General features: G+C 39.5%; 1 protein-coding gene across 2 annotated transcripts in view; it reads right to left on the bottom strand.

Annotated features, from left to right (window-relative positions):
• LOC148532066 (galanin peptides-like) overlaps window positions 1-8,883 on the bottom strand; it is a 30,900-nt gene extending 22,017 nt beyond the window's left edge. For both annotated transcript variants that reach the window (XM_088468440.1, XM_088468441.1), the window contains exons 1-2: window positions 8,798-8,883; window positions 1,516-1,636 (exon numbers count right to left, since the gene is read on the bottom strand). The gene's annotated coding sequence lies outside the window, so the exon portion shown is untranslated. The remainder of the gene's footprint in view (window positions 1-1,515; window positions 1,637-8,797) is intronic.
• Window positions 8,884-15,761: the final 6,878 nt, after the last annotated feature.

Genomic DNA, 15,761 nt, shown 5'->3' with positions numbered 1-15,761 from the left:
TGCTTACACACAGAATGGCATCACACTGGACAATAAAGATTGATGTAGGCGATATTTAATAATAAGTATTAAAATAAAGTAACTAAAATGTCAATAAAGATTTTTTCTTGTAGGTTTTATGATCAAATGTATGTCTGAACATTAAAATAAATTTTATAAATTTAATTTAATAAATGTAATAAATGCACAATATGTATTTAAATATGTCATGATAAATTAAGGGATGCAATCTTCTGGTGATGGAATCAATTATGTCATTATTTTTCTTGGATTTTAGTTACTGTGGTATTCGTGTAATTATTGGTTTTATATTTGTTATTTAACTTAATAACCAAATACGTGCATGAGGGATATTCATTTAACTTCCATCCAATGGAGTTAACTGATGTAATGGTCATCCTGCAAATAACATTTTGCTTATTAAAAGTGGTCAGTGTATTTCCTAGAAACGCAGGATGTGGGTGTAAGCCATTATCATTATGTACTTATACGAAATTACATGTTTCTTAAGTAGGAAACTAAGAAATATAGATATACATGGAAACGGATGGGGGTACAGAGGTCATCAGTCGCAAAAACATATTGATTTACAAATAGTTGGCTGAAATCTGTTTCTAGCAGTACATTGAGGAGCTTACCACCAGAATAGACTGTATCATATTGATACTTGCACAGCTTGTTCTAACATGTGTCTTACCAGTGTAACCTGTCTGACTACTGATGTAATAAAATGACAACGTCCATGTAGCATGACATGAAACTGGACCTGTCACCTACTGTACACTAGGTGGAGGCAGCCATTTTGTGTGCTTACTAATATTCATGAGAAGGTGACCATTATACTGGATCATCTCACAAAACAGGTTGTCTCACTGTGTTCTCTACTGAAATATTTTTGTTATTAACCAAATTCAGAGTAACACAATAGTCAGGTCTCACCATTGCCGGACTCTAACATAACTGCCTACAAGGTGAAGCTGTCAGCCTGAAAGCAGCAGATATTTGTATCAATCTATTTGCTGTCGACACTGAAAGACCCCATCTAGGAAATGTAGTAAGGTAAGACCAACTACACTGTACATGCATTATCGGGCTACCATTACCAATAGAACATATTTATTAATTACTCTTTAAAGAGCATAAACAATACATTTCTAATTGTAATTTCATGACTGTTCTACAATATACCCTACCAGATCCTGATGCACATATATGCAAATTAATTGGGACCAGAGAACTTTAAAAAAAAATATATAATTAGGTTCATAGGCATGGGGGGTGGGGGGGTGGGGGGGTCCGGTTCCCTTGAAACCCCCCTCCCCAGCCCACACCATGACCACGATAGAAATAGTTATATGTCATTTTACTAGTGCTGCATGTTCTTCTCAGTATCACAAATTAAATAATTAGCACCACCTGTGGATCTTTTAACATACACCTGTGCACCAACTAGGAGATCTGGAAAACATGCACTGTTAAGGGTGCACTACCATCAATAGGGTTAATTATTAATACCATATAATAATACACTATCCAGTGCATGACGAGACCAATATGTACATATAAGTCCATGGCAGTGTTAGGTCTTCTGCTGCTCCCCCAGACTTGCTCCAGTGCTCTGGAATGGAGGCCACATCTGAAATAAAAACATTCAGCTCAGACAGGATGTCCCTACTGCCGTATTTAATGGCTTACTGTGATCGCTGGTCCTGTATATGCTGGTATTATGACACACAATACACTATGTATAACACATTAAAGCTGGTTAAGTGCTAATTATGCCCCCCCTCACACACACACACCCATTCATTTGCGAGGTCATTACTGGAAGAGATATGTTTTTGGGATGCCTTTATACTTAATTGTAGCATTTTATGTTTATTGTTATTTTATTGAGATGATTGAAATTGTTTCTTACATTTTTTACATATTGGCCAAATTTCTAAATATATATGAAAAAAATATGGGAATAAGCAGTAAGCACAGAACGGAACTGGAATGTATGTTGGTGAGTTGCACTTCCAGTATGAATGGTGATGACTAAGGGCCTGTACTTCCATTGCAACTGGTGAAACTATACTTCACCATTAGTAATTTCAAGGAAAACGGTTGGTTTCAAGAGCGCAACAACATTTCTTAGAGGAACGCATTATGTGGTGGGTAGGGGCTGTAAATGTTGTACTGACTTACTGGACTGCCTCCAGGAAGGCATCATCGCTGGCCTAAGTTCATCCAAAGTGAAGTAGCAATTGCAACAAAGTATTGATCCAACACACCAGCTTCTGCGTTACACCTTCCCAGAATGCAGTGATTTACCAAGTACACACTGAAGACTACCAAGACTCTGCTTGCTTTAGGTAAGCACTGCATGCAGGATACAAAAAGGTTTTGCATACTTTTTACTCTGATCACTAGTTTCATTCAGTATACTTGTGGGTATATTTATCAAAGTTTGCATTTGGTATTATGTTCGATTTTCATACGATTTTGCATTTAGTAAATCTCCAAATGCAAATAGAATGGAAAATCACACAAAACTCTAAATTGAACTTTGATGAGTATACCCCTTGCTCTGAATATCAAACAGACCTACATTGCACAAAGCACCTTTAGATTACTTTGCCTAAGCCTGCAGACTTGCCATTCTTTTTTTATGTTGTTTTTAGCTGGGGGGTTTTTTCCACAAATTTTCAGGATGTCCTTTCCTGTCATGTATGTTCAGTTTGAACAGATTTATTCATTCATATGTTTTATATTTTATGCTTGTGTACTGAACCACAGCTTGTTAACGTTTTTCTGTTATTACATTGTAATACCATGCATATTTATCTAAAAGGATTGAATACCACCAATTACATACCAATAAAGTTTAAAACAAAAAAAGCGAAAACAAAACACAAAAAACAAAAACAAGGAAAATAATAATAAATAATAAAATTAAATAAAATAAATAAGTAAAATAAATAAAATACAGCTCCGGGTTCAACAAAAGCAAGCAAAGGAGAAGCAACTCCACCCTATTAAATTGAAGGGCCAGTCAAATTATGGACCCCGAGGGTACCGCCTACCAACAAGAGGCTTAGGAAGGGTGTGCTGCAATTATATTATTAAAGGTGTTCAAGTCCTTGAAATCCAGCCAATGAAACCATGTTTTCCTAAAAGCTGTGTAGTTGTCTTCTGTAGAAGACAAAATATCTTCCATTTCCATGTAGAAGTCAATTCTATTGAACCAGTCTCTAACCATTGGAGGAGAGGAGGAGCACCACTTTACCGGGATAACTGACTTAGCTGCATTATTTCAATGGCACAATAGGGACTTCTTATATCTCGAGATGGGGTGGGGGATAGGTGAAACAGCCAAAACAACATCAGATGGAACCGGATCCCCAATTATAATTGCAGAGAGTTTAAGGACTTCTGACCAAACGGACGGAGGTGAGAGCATTACCACCATATGTGGAACAGATTGCCAGGGGCATTTAAGCACCGCCAGCATGTTTTCGGCATGCCTAATCCCATTTTTGAAAGGACATCTGGAGACCTATACCAGCGGGATATCAACTTGTATTGGGTCTCCCGAACACCAACACTAGGAGAGCAAGCATGTGCCAAACAAAATATTTTAACCCAGTTGGCCTCCCCCACCTCAGCGCACAACTCCAAATCCCATGTTTTAGTAAAGTGTGGAAGACGGATACTCGCATCATCCGAGAGAAAGTTATAAATTAGAGAAATAGTATGAGTAGGGGGCAAGGGACCGGCACAAAGGAGTTCAAAAGGTGTTAAGACTGTATGGAGGGTGCCGGAAGGGCCAAGAGAGAGAAGGAAGTGGTGAACTTGGAGGTATCGCCAGAATTCCCCTTGAGGGAAGGTCCAATTACCTTGTATGTTGGCAAAGGATGCCACTTTATCCTCACTCACCAGCTGTCCAATTTGAAAAAGACCTCTGTCTAACCAACTAAAAGCTCTGAGGTCCAATCCAGGAGGAAATGTAACATTTGACAAGAGAGACAAATACGGGGAAGTCCGAGAAGAGATGGAGGGGTTCTTTCGGATAGACTTCCAACAGGACAATGTAGGGTGGGATGAACTGGGGTGTATCGGACAGCACGGAGCTATTAAAATAGGGACAGCAGTGACTGCATTTCAATCTGCACCCATTGCTTTTGTATATCAGTTTTCCACAATTCCAGGATTCTACTGAGGAGACATGAGTGATAATAACCCTGAATATTAGGGAGCCGGAGGCCCCCTCTATGTGTTGTCCTGTACATCAGGTCTAATTTCAGGCGTGGTCTCTTACCTCCCCACACAAAATCTCTAAAGAGGGCCTGAATATCCAAAAACCATCACTGGGGAATCTTGATGGGTAGAGTTTGTAGAAGATACAGAATCTTGGGGAGAGAATTCATTTTCAGTATACCTAACCTCCCAAACCATGAAAAGGGATGAAGCCTCCAAGAGTGTAGATCCGAATGTATTTTAGCTAAAAAGCTTTAAAAATTAGCTTTAAACAAGTGACCTAAGTCTCTGGTAATGACTACTCCAAGGTATTTTAATTGGGAAGCATGGCAAGCAAAAGGAAAAGCAGTTTTGAGTTCTGCTAACATCAGCCGTGGCTCGGATCCCGTCGGATCCCCCTCCTCACTCATCATTTTTTTTAGGAAACACATTTTTTATTAAATTTACCAACAAATCAATCCTTTCTTTCCCTGCCTTCCACACTCTACATCCCTCGGGTCACTGATCTAGTTCTTCATTAATGAAAAGTTGCTGCCACTCTGTTTCCTAGATGTGCCATGTTGGAAGTTGAACTGCCACAGCCACTGAAATCTTCTACATGCGGTTGATGTATGTAAAAAATGTCCAGAGTTTATTATGGCCACAGACAGCATCAACTCATTGCACCTTTTATTTAAAAAAAAATAAATTTTAAACCACCAAAGAGCTCAACTGGGGCAAGGACCAATGTGAATGAGTAAATATTCTTTGTAATTGTCTCCTCTCCTCTCTCATAAATTTGCTTCGGAATAAAAAAATGACCCTTCCTTTCCCTGCCTTCAACTACATACATATTCCATCTCTCTTGGGCCCTGATCTAGTTCTTGATTAATGAAAACATTCTTGGGTTCTTTCTATGGGATTTATTAAACTGCCATCCTGTCTGCCAATGCAGTGCTATTCTGTTTCCTAGGTGTGCCATGTTTGGAAGTTGAACTACAAAAGCCACTGAAATCTTCTATATGCGGTTGATGAATGCCAAAAATGTCCAGAAATTTTTATGGCAACAGACAACATCTCCTGCATGCACCTTTGATTTTTTTTTTAAAAAATTGGGACTACCAAAGAGCTCAACTGGGGCAAGGACTGATGTGAATGAGTAATGTTCTTAATATATAAATAACAAATGTCCTGACTGACTGATTCATCAACACCCAGCCCAAACCACTGGACCTAGAAACATGAAATTCAGGGAATATATGCCTGCCATGACATAGACACCCATTAAGAAGGCATTTTTTGAAATTCAACTCCTAAAGGGTTGAAAAGGGCTAAAATGTTTCCTCCCTCTGTGCAATGTCCTGCCCAAACCTCTTGACCTAGAAACATGAAATTCTAGGAGTATATTCCTTCCATGACATAAGCACCCACTAAGCAGACATTTTTCGAAATTCGACCCCTTAAGGGGTGAAATGTGGTAAAATATTTTCTCTCACCCAAGGTGATTGGGTGACAAAGCAACATGTCCCAAGTGCTGTGGGACTGTAAGCACATTGTCTGGTTCGAGTGGCGGCTTTGGTCCCGTCGTCCAGAAGGGAGGCGCCCAGCATAGACATAATCACTCTACTCCCGTCGCCCGGGCAATCGCTACAGTATAAATTAACAAATGTGTAAAACAAAATACATAATATAGCATAAGAATAAACAAATGATGTTTACCACACAATTTATAAAAAGAGGTAGAGCTTATCAAAAGCCACAGCAACATCCCTGTTCAGATGTGCACTCATAATGTTACAAGCACAATGCATATCATAAAGCAACAACCATGTACTACAGCACATTGTTATCAGTTTATATATCAAAAATACAACATGTAATAAATGTAATGATCGTTATATCAATTTATATAGCAGAATAGAAATAGCCATACCAAAATAGCCTTACCATGGTACCAGAAAAACATTACTAAAACTCTTATCCTAGACAAAGCAATGTAGTCACAAATTTTTATTTAGTCCTTTAAGCACTAGTGTATCTAATCTGTATATCCAATGTGACTCACATTGTAGCAGTTTTAATGCTCTATTTACCACTCCGGATGTTTTGGGGATGTGGTCAATGATGTGGTCAATGATAATATATCTGATAGTAGACAAATTATGTCCAGCTCGTAAAAAGTGTCGGGCTACCGGCTGATCACTAACCCCACTTTTAATTGTATCCCGAATGGCCGAATGATGCATAGCCATACGTTCTCTTAGGGTCCTTTCGGTTTTCCCTACATATGACAGCCCACAAGGGCATGTAATAAGATAAACAATATAGTGGGTAGTGCAGGTAACCCTATGGCAAATATAAACTCTCTTCCCACTCAAAGGATGACATAAACTATTTCCTACTGTTAGGTAGCGACAAGTTAGACAATTTCTACACTTGAAGCATCCATTTTTGATCTTAAAAAATGTGTGGAGGGTGATTCATCCCATCCAGTGATGTCAGTTTTCAGCACCCATTCTCTCACATTACGGCCTCGTATGTAGCATGGCATGATTCTTTTGTTACTTCATTTCAAGTAAGTATCAGATGCAACAATCGGCCAGAATTTCTTAGCAGATTGTCTACAAGTTTTAAAGTGGCTTACCCATGGCATCCTGGTCTCATTACTCTTATGTTATTATTACTTGTACATAGAAGTTGATAGCGTGAAATACAAAGTGCTTTTCTCTTGCCGGTTTAGGATGGAAACTCATACAATGTAAAATTGTGTTTCGATCTTTCGGCTTGTTATATACAGCCATAGTTATTCTACCATTATTCAAGCTCACCTGTACATCCAAAAACTTAGCAATATTGTACATTTATCCCAACAATACGTGAACTTTATGGGACTGTCCGAAGAATTATGTTTCTTCATGAAGGCAACAAATAGGTCACTCAACCCTGTCCAAATAAGGGATATGTCATCTATGTACCTGGCATAAATAAAATGATGCCAGATATACAGAAAAAAATATCTTGTTCAGCCAAAAACATGTATGCATTGGTGTACGATGGGGCCACATTGGACCCCAATGCACAGCCAACGAGTTGCAGGTAAATTTTACCACCAAAAAGGAAGAAATTCTTGGTCAGAATCATCTCCAATAAATCCTGTAATAAACCAACACTAGGTCCTTCATAGACATCACTTTCAGTTATTAATTTATTCACAACTGTAAGGCCTTCAGCATTCAGCATGACCAAGTATAAACTGCTTATGTCTATACTACACAAAATGCTGTCCACTGGAATCTCAACTAAGCCATTTAACATATTTAAGATGTTGTGTCTAACAAAAAATTGGGATATGATATGCTCTACCTTTTTTATATGTTATGTAGTAAACATCATTTGCTTAGTCTTATGCTGTATTATGTATTTGTGTTTTATACATTTGTTTATTTGTTGCCCAGGCGACGGGAGTAGAGTGATGATGTCTATGTTGGGCGCCTCCCTTCCAGACGCCGGGATGCGCTCATACACGTGGTGTTTGGTGGTGGTATAAGTAAGTGTATTTTATTGCATTTTTTGTACCCTGATGGAGCAATAAATGGACTTTGAAACATCGGTAACTTACATTGATTAATGTGAGTTCATTTACTCGAGTGCCGCTGTCCAGGCTGCGTATATATATATATATATATATATACGCTGGAATAATGAAATAGGTGTAAGCGGTGCAATTAACTCATATAAGTATGTGTTTGACTTCTGTAAGAAGTGACAATAGTGATGAATGAAAAAGGTGCAAGAAAGTAACAGACTCCCTCTTAAAGGTGGCGGCTCTGTTCTTCCAAACGATGGTATATTCACAAAACCATCAAAGAATATTCGTACAAGGGTGAAGAAAGTAGCACCTTCAGTACAATGTCTAATTGAAAAAACCTTTCTGTGATACAAACAAATCAAAACTTTTGCGGTTAGTTCTGTGGATTTCCAGACGTCCTCATAGACACATCTGAGGGATCTCCATACGATATCCCACGATATAGCAATATAATGAAAAAACCATAAACATAGTGTGGTACTGATATATGTCTCTGCGTATGTGCTCTCATGCAGAAAAAAGTACAATAAACAACACAAGTGAACCAAAAATAAATTCACCAATAATGTATGAAAAAGGTACAAATGATAAAAGCACTCCACTCGTGCTTAGAATATACTCACAACACCTATTAGGAGACCCAGAGTGCTATTCTCGTACCTGAGATATTCACTCAGGATCAGGTACTTATAAACCTCTGCGACTGGTCACGTCATATGGTGGATGTTCATACATACAGTGGCGGATTTACCACAAGGTAATACAGGCGACCGCCTAGGGCCCGGTGGTCCCAGGGGCCCCGCCTGCCAAACGCCGCTGGCAAGTACAGCTGAAAACACCGGCCGCTGGAACTGCACTGACCGGGCGGGGGAAGGACATACTAGTTATTCCCATAGACAGAAGCAATATATGGCTGCCGGGGGGGGGGGAAGTGGTGGAACAGGAGGGGATCTAGCTGCTTCTCAGTACCCCGTACTGTGCGCATACCGTGCCTCCTGACCTCTCTTCTGTTGGCCGGGTGCTCACTTCCTTCCTGGGCCAGAGGAGAAGATAAGGTACCAATGAAACTGCAGTCTGCTGAGTCTGACCACGCCCCCTGGGATTACTGTGACATGTGAGGATCCTAGCAGCTGCCTTGTTATGTAGTTGCACTACAGTCAGTGCACTTCCTGGACACCTCTGCTTCACCTCCTCCCCGTGCTACTATCAATTAATAGGTAGGTACAGTGTTTGTTTACCCCTTTCCCAGTGTGTATGATCCCATCACCCACTGTCTCTCTCCAACCCTGTTTATAGGTAATATATCTGTGACTTTGTTGGTGTTCCAGTGCTGTCCCCTAACTGTCCCTCTGTTTCCCCATCTGTCTTTGTTTCCACCCCCCCATTATATAATGTGATAGATATATATATATATATATATATATATATATATAATGTATATGTGTGTGTATGTATTATATATATATGTCTGTGTTTATATGTGTGTATATATACATATATATATATGCATCTGTGTGTGTATACATAATATAAATACACACACACATAGATATATATATATATATATATATATATATATATATATATATATATCAAAGAGCTCAGCACTCAAGATCCTGCAGTATAAATAAAGAAGTAAATGAAAATTATATATATATATATATATAAATAAAATGTACTTATATATTTATACTGCAGGATCTTGAGTGCTGAGCTCTTTGAGATATATATATATATATATATATACATACTGTACAGACACCTACATATATATATATATTATGTATACACACACAGATGCATATATCTGTATATATAAGACGACAATCACAGCAGCATATAACTTAGCAACTTTCAGTGCCTAATATGTGTGGCACTTACGTCACGACAAGGCAGAATACAAGTGTCTTACCTTATATAGGCACATAAACACCATATATATCATTTTTATTTGGTAATTTATAATATTTTTACTATTTTTTTAACAATTTTTAACGTCTTATATATTTATTTTTTGTAGAACCTGCTGGATGCTCTAGTCAAGGCTTTTAGTTTAAATTTGTGCAAATGTGATCATCAGAGCCAGGCTACCCATGCGCAGAAGGGACTATACATGGCGGTAAAATCTATAGAGTTAAGGAGCGTACACACTAGACGATATGCTCCCTGAGTAATATCGTCTAGTGTGTCCCTGGCAGGGTGTGCTCAATGTCGTTCATGACAATGAGCACACCCGCTGAACGATATCATTAACAATATCGTTCAGCGCCGGGCTCTCTACCCCATTCCCCAACATGCAGCAACCTGACAACATCGTCAGGTTGGCCTGCATGTTTGCCGGATGAATGTTAATGACGAACGACCCGTGGGAACACGCATCGTTAGTCGTTCGTTGTTATCGTTCATAGTTTTGGTGTGAAAAATGGACGATATTGTGAACGACTGAACAATAATGATATCGTTATCGTTCAGTCATCCACTTTATCGCCCAGTGTGTACGCACCATAAGTCGCTTATTACTAGCCAATAGCGTCAGGGAGCTGAGCATCGCTCAGCTGTCCTGGCTTTATTTATATGTTAAATTGAATTAATAGAATATTTTCTGTCTCTGCAATATGCATCAGCAGAAAATCTTAATACTGTCTCAAACAGTAGATATACCCATAAGGTAGAGTGGAAGCGGATGGAGAAGGTGGGGGGCCCAAACTTGCACTGTGCCTAGGGCCCTTTGGGGCCTAAATCCGGCTCTGCATACATAGGAGAGGATATAAGAAAATACAAAGCCTCCAATCATGTGGTATAATAATAAACACATGCTTTAATAATATACAATAAAGACTCGTACAAAAATAAGAACAATAAACAGCCTATCTGTCCAGTAGCTTAGAGTTGACCGTAGGAGGTACTAACCAACGCATTTCATCCCTCTATACTGTTTGGGGACTTCTTCAGGCCCTTGAGCATTTTCAGCCTATACAATGATCCCAGCACATGGTCAAAAACATATGTGCAGGATTTTTACAGTCAATTTAGTATACACAAATTTATATTTTAAGAGCCATAATGAAATACAATGTAGCCTGTATCTGATAACAACAGATGTGTCCACGTACACCTATTATCAAATTGTGCAAAATAGCACTGTTTAGCAGCCGCAGGCATTGCAACTTAGCCGTCTGAAAACACTAATCCTAAGTACCTAGTTAGTAACTAAATTAACTAAGATGCAAAATTGAGTAAAAAGTAGACAATGGAGGAAACTAGAGATGTGCGCTGACCCCCGTGTTTTGGTTTTGGATCTGGATCTCCCCTGGTTTTGGATCTAGATTGGTTTTGCCAAAACCTCACCTCTGTGTTTTGTTTTTCGGTTTTGGTTTTGGATCTGGATTTTTTCTTAAAAAATCATAAAAACAGCTAAAATCACATAAAATAGGCCTATTTTTGTTCCTACAGTATTATTAACCTCAATAAAATTTATCTCCACTCGTTTCCAGTCAATTTTGACCACCTCACAGCTCACTATATTGTTTTCATCCAGTTTTGGCCCAAAATTTGCACCAAGCTAGCTGACTGACCAAGCTAAGCAGCAGCAGTGGGCGGCACAAGCACATGGCAGTTCAACTTCAAACATGGCACATCAGAAAACACTTTTATTATTCAAGAGAGACCTGAGGCAGTTGGAGTATGTATGTAGTTGAAGGCAGGGCAGGGACAGGAAGGATTGAATGGTAAATTTAATTACATTTTTTGATTCCGAAGAAAATTTATGAGGGAGGAGAGGGGGAAACATTAACAAAAAAATGTGATACATTCACATCAGTCATTGCCACAGAAAAATCCTTGAGCATGGCTGCTGCTGGGAGTTGATTTTCTCATCCCAGAAGGGGACCAGGAAGACTTCTAGTAGTGCTTTCCACATGAAAAAGCATTTCCCAACCTGTACAGGGACATTAAAAAAAACATAGTTAGTGGCTTCAAGCGTAAGATCTATGATTTAAGGCATGGGTAGTCAACCCCGGTCCTCAAGAGCTACCAACAGTGCATGTTTTCCAGGTCTCCTCACAGAATCACAAGTGTAATAATTAATTCCACCTGTGGATCTTTCTAAATGTGTTGGTGAGTAATGAATACACCTGTGCACCAGCTAGGTCTTATGGAAAACGTGAGTTCTTAAGGATTGAGGTTGGCTACCCCTGATTTAAGGCCTTACGTTGTGTCTTTCTTGAGAATCCTGCGCCTGCTTCTGCGGCTAGGAGTGGATTTTCATCCCAGAAGGGGACCAGGAAGAGTGCTTTCCAAAAACAAATAAACAATTGACTTAAATAATCCTTTGCAAACCTTCTGTAAAAGCATTTCCCAACCTGTACAGGGACATTAAAAAAACAGAGTTAGTTAGTGGCCTTCAAACTGCCATTGCTCCGATTGTCCACTTAACCATATCAGATATGTGAACAAGCGGAACAGAGCATTAAATGAAACATTTCAGATTTAAGGTTTAAGTCTTACGTTGTGTCTTTTTTGGGAATTCTTCAGCGCCATGCCTGTTTTCTGGGAATGGATTTTCATCCCAGAAGGGATGAAGACATCGTTTTTGATTCCCAACGGACACAGATCTGAAGAGAAAGAGATACATGTAAATAACTACTGGAAGGAAAAAGAGGCAATTTGGTGGTAATTTTAGCTTTACTAAAGTTTCTAAAAATTTAAAGTGTTCATGTTGCCCATAGCAACCAATCAGATCCTGTCTGTCATTTTCTAGAATGCAATAGAGAAATTAATGATAACTACAATCTGATTGGTTGCTATGGGCAACATGAACACTTTTCATATTTAGAAACTTTAGTAAATAAATAATATACCCGTTGGAGGCCCTTGCTTTACTTGATCTGCCCACCTTCCGGTGTGTACTCAGAAAGAGTTTCCAGCACAGACGGGAACCTTGTCAGTGATCGGCCTGAGACTACTTCCCCAAAATGTGGAAAAGATGATGTCCATTAAAATGAAATACAAATTCTACGAAAAAGACTTTTACCGTCAATTACATGCAAACATTACACAGGCACCTGCAATGGTGGATTCCAGCAGGGACAAATTAATATTGTGTGAAGAAGATGATGTATACATCACCCCAGATTATACCATCACCCAAGCCTATATCGTCATCCCATCCTGTGTTGTGTATATAATAAATTACAGCTGCGCTCCCTGTTAGATTGGGGATTCATTGTCCACTTTAGTGGATAAATCTCAGGTGCACAACTCCAAATTATTAATAATATATAAATGCAATAAAATTTTGCAATCAATAGAGGTTTTTAGCATAATCTTGGCCAAGGTTATGGGCCTACCCACCATATCCAGGTAACCTTAGTAGGGTAGGTCCCTAACATACTACGATTCAAATCCAGAGCGCAGGACACCCCCAAACTAGCCCATAACCTTGGCCAAAATTATGCTAAAAACCTCTATTGATTGCAAAATTTTATTGCATTTATATATTATTAATAATTTGGAGTTGTGCACCTGAGATTTGTCTGTTTTTGTGCCTGCAATTAGTCTCATCAGGTAGCACCTGCAATTATATATATATATAGATATAGATATGTATGTATATATATATATATATTCAGGCTGTGCAGTCCAGAAATCTTTCCCATATACTCCACTTTAGTGGATGTGAGCTCCATTTTAGTCCATATCATCACCACACCCCCTACACATCTTCTGACCTGGGCTACAGGAGAAGCAGCTGCACTCTGGAATACGGTTGCATGGAGTTGCCCCTCTGACTCACTGAAAGTCAGGTAGCGGGGCCATGGTTAGGGAGTAAGGACACTATAATCAGAGAAGGCAGTTTTAGCTCCTTTATTCCATTTTTTAAACCATATCCTCTATTTTCACCTTAGAAAATGTCTATGCAAATCTCAGCAGAGGCGTTTTGTGATGCCATGGTTAACATGCACACACACAGAAAAAAAACACATTGATTGATTTAATTTTTTGGGGCACTTGGTAGAGCACCCGACAGAGGCAGCAGCCTCTTGATAACCAACACGGACAGCACAGCACCCCTGTGCACCTACGCCAATGACAGGTGTGGCTAACACGCACACAAATTTTTTTTTTATTTTGGGGGGGGCAGCAGCCCCTTGACAGACAGCAGCACAGCACCCCTGTGCACCTACGCTGATGACAGGTGTGGCTAACATGCACACAATTTTTTAAGTTTTTTTTGGGGGGGCAGCAGCCCCTTGACAGACAGCAGCACAGCACCCCTGCGCACTGATAAAACAGGAATATGTGGACGTACGTATTCCTACAGCAAGTCACAAATATATGCATGCTTATGTAACTTTATTTTCCTGCACTGCAATTTAAAGTATATAGAAATGATTGAGAATATTTTTATTTGTTGTGCGAGTTGTGGTAGGCCGCATTTGTCAAATGGCCCCAGGCCTAGAGAGGATAAGGCCTTCCCTTTCCTCTCTAAAGTAAGCAAGTATGTGTCTAATGCAGCAGCCATTTTGTTTGATATTTTAGCTAAAAGAATGTTAAATGATGTATTCAAAAGTGTGTAGAGATTAGTGTTTTATTTCTCTGCAGGTGTGATTAACTGTGGAGATATGTATAGGTTAAACTGCTATATACATTGTTCTAGCAATAAGAATTATAGGTTTAAAATGTATAAGTTTTAATATGTGCAGAATAGCTGACAGCAACTCTCAGAAGATAGCATTTAACTGCAATAAGCAGAAATTAAGGCTAAATGGGCGACCATGTCAAATTTCTACATGGGAACAAAAAGATAATACGGAATTATGTCAATATATCTAAAGCACAGATGACCAATGAGGGCCTAGTACATAACAAATATTAATTAGATTAATTGGACTAATTAGATTAATTGGATATATAAACAAAATTAAATTACGTATAAATATGACCAGAGAGGGAGGGAGGGAGCAGTTGGAGAACAGGGGGGAGAGCACAGGAGCAGGTTTGGGGGTGCCGGTGCTGTTATGTATGTATGAAGTATTGGCTGACTGCTATTCTGTACTGGGTGTCACAAATTTATTTTACAAGTATTCCCTACAGCTGTTGGTATAACCTTGATTTTTTTGTTGTAAGTCTGCATTGGCAAAATATACAGTATGTATGATTAAGCTGTCTTTAAGTAAAAGCATTGTCATTTATTTTAGAATCTGCATTTGTGTGAATTATTTCAGTACTCTTTATAACAAGTAGGGTTTGTAAGTAATCCAGAACTATCGCGTTATCAGCACCTACGCCGGTGACAGGTGTGGCTAACACACACAAAAAAAATTGTTTCTTTTTTTGGGCAGCACCCCCTTGACAGACAACAGCACAGCACCCCTGCACACCTATGCCGATGACAGGTGTGGCTAACATGCACACAAAAAAAATTGTTTATTTTTTTATTTGAACACTGGGGGTGAAACCCTGAAAGAGGCAACAGCCCCTTGACAGACAGCAGCACAGCACCCCTGTACACCTATGCCGATGACAGGTGTGGCTAACATGCACACAAAAAAAATTGTTTATTTTTTTATTTGAACACTGGGGGTGAACCCCTGAAAGAGGCAACAGCCCCTTGACAGACAGCACCCCTGCGCACCTACGCTGATGACAAGTGTGGCTAACACGCACACAGAAAAAAAATAATTCACACTGGGGGGTGGGCGTAGAGCACCTCTGAAGGACAGAGCACCCCCTGGACAACACAGCAGAACAGCCAGCCCTTATGGACTACAGCCAGCCAGCCCCTATGGACAGGACAACAGCCAGCCCTTATGGACAGGACAACAGCCAGCCAGCCCCTATGGACAGGACAACAGCCAGCCAGCCCCTATGGACAGGACAACAGCCAGCCAGCCCCTATGGACAGGACAACAGCCATCCAGCCAGCCCCTCTATAGACAACAACCAGCCA

This window comes from Taudactylus pleione, unplaced genomic scaffold (assembly GCF_031769625.1).
Source record: "Taudactylus pleione unplaced genomic scaffold, aTauple2 ptg000085l, whole genome shotgun sequence".
NCBI classification, from domain to species: Eukaryota; Metazoa; Chordata; class Amphibia; order Anura; family Myobatrachidae; genus Taudactylus; species Taudactylus pleione.
This window is presented reverse-complemented; position numbering and strand designations above follow the sequence as displayed.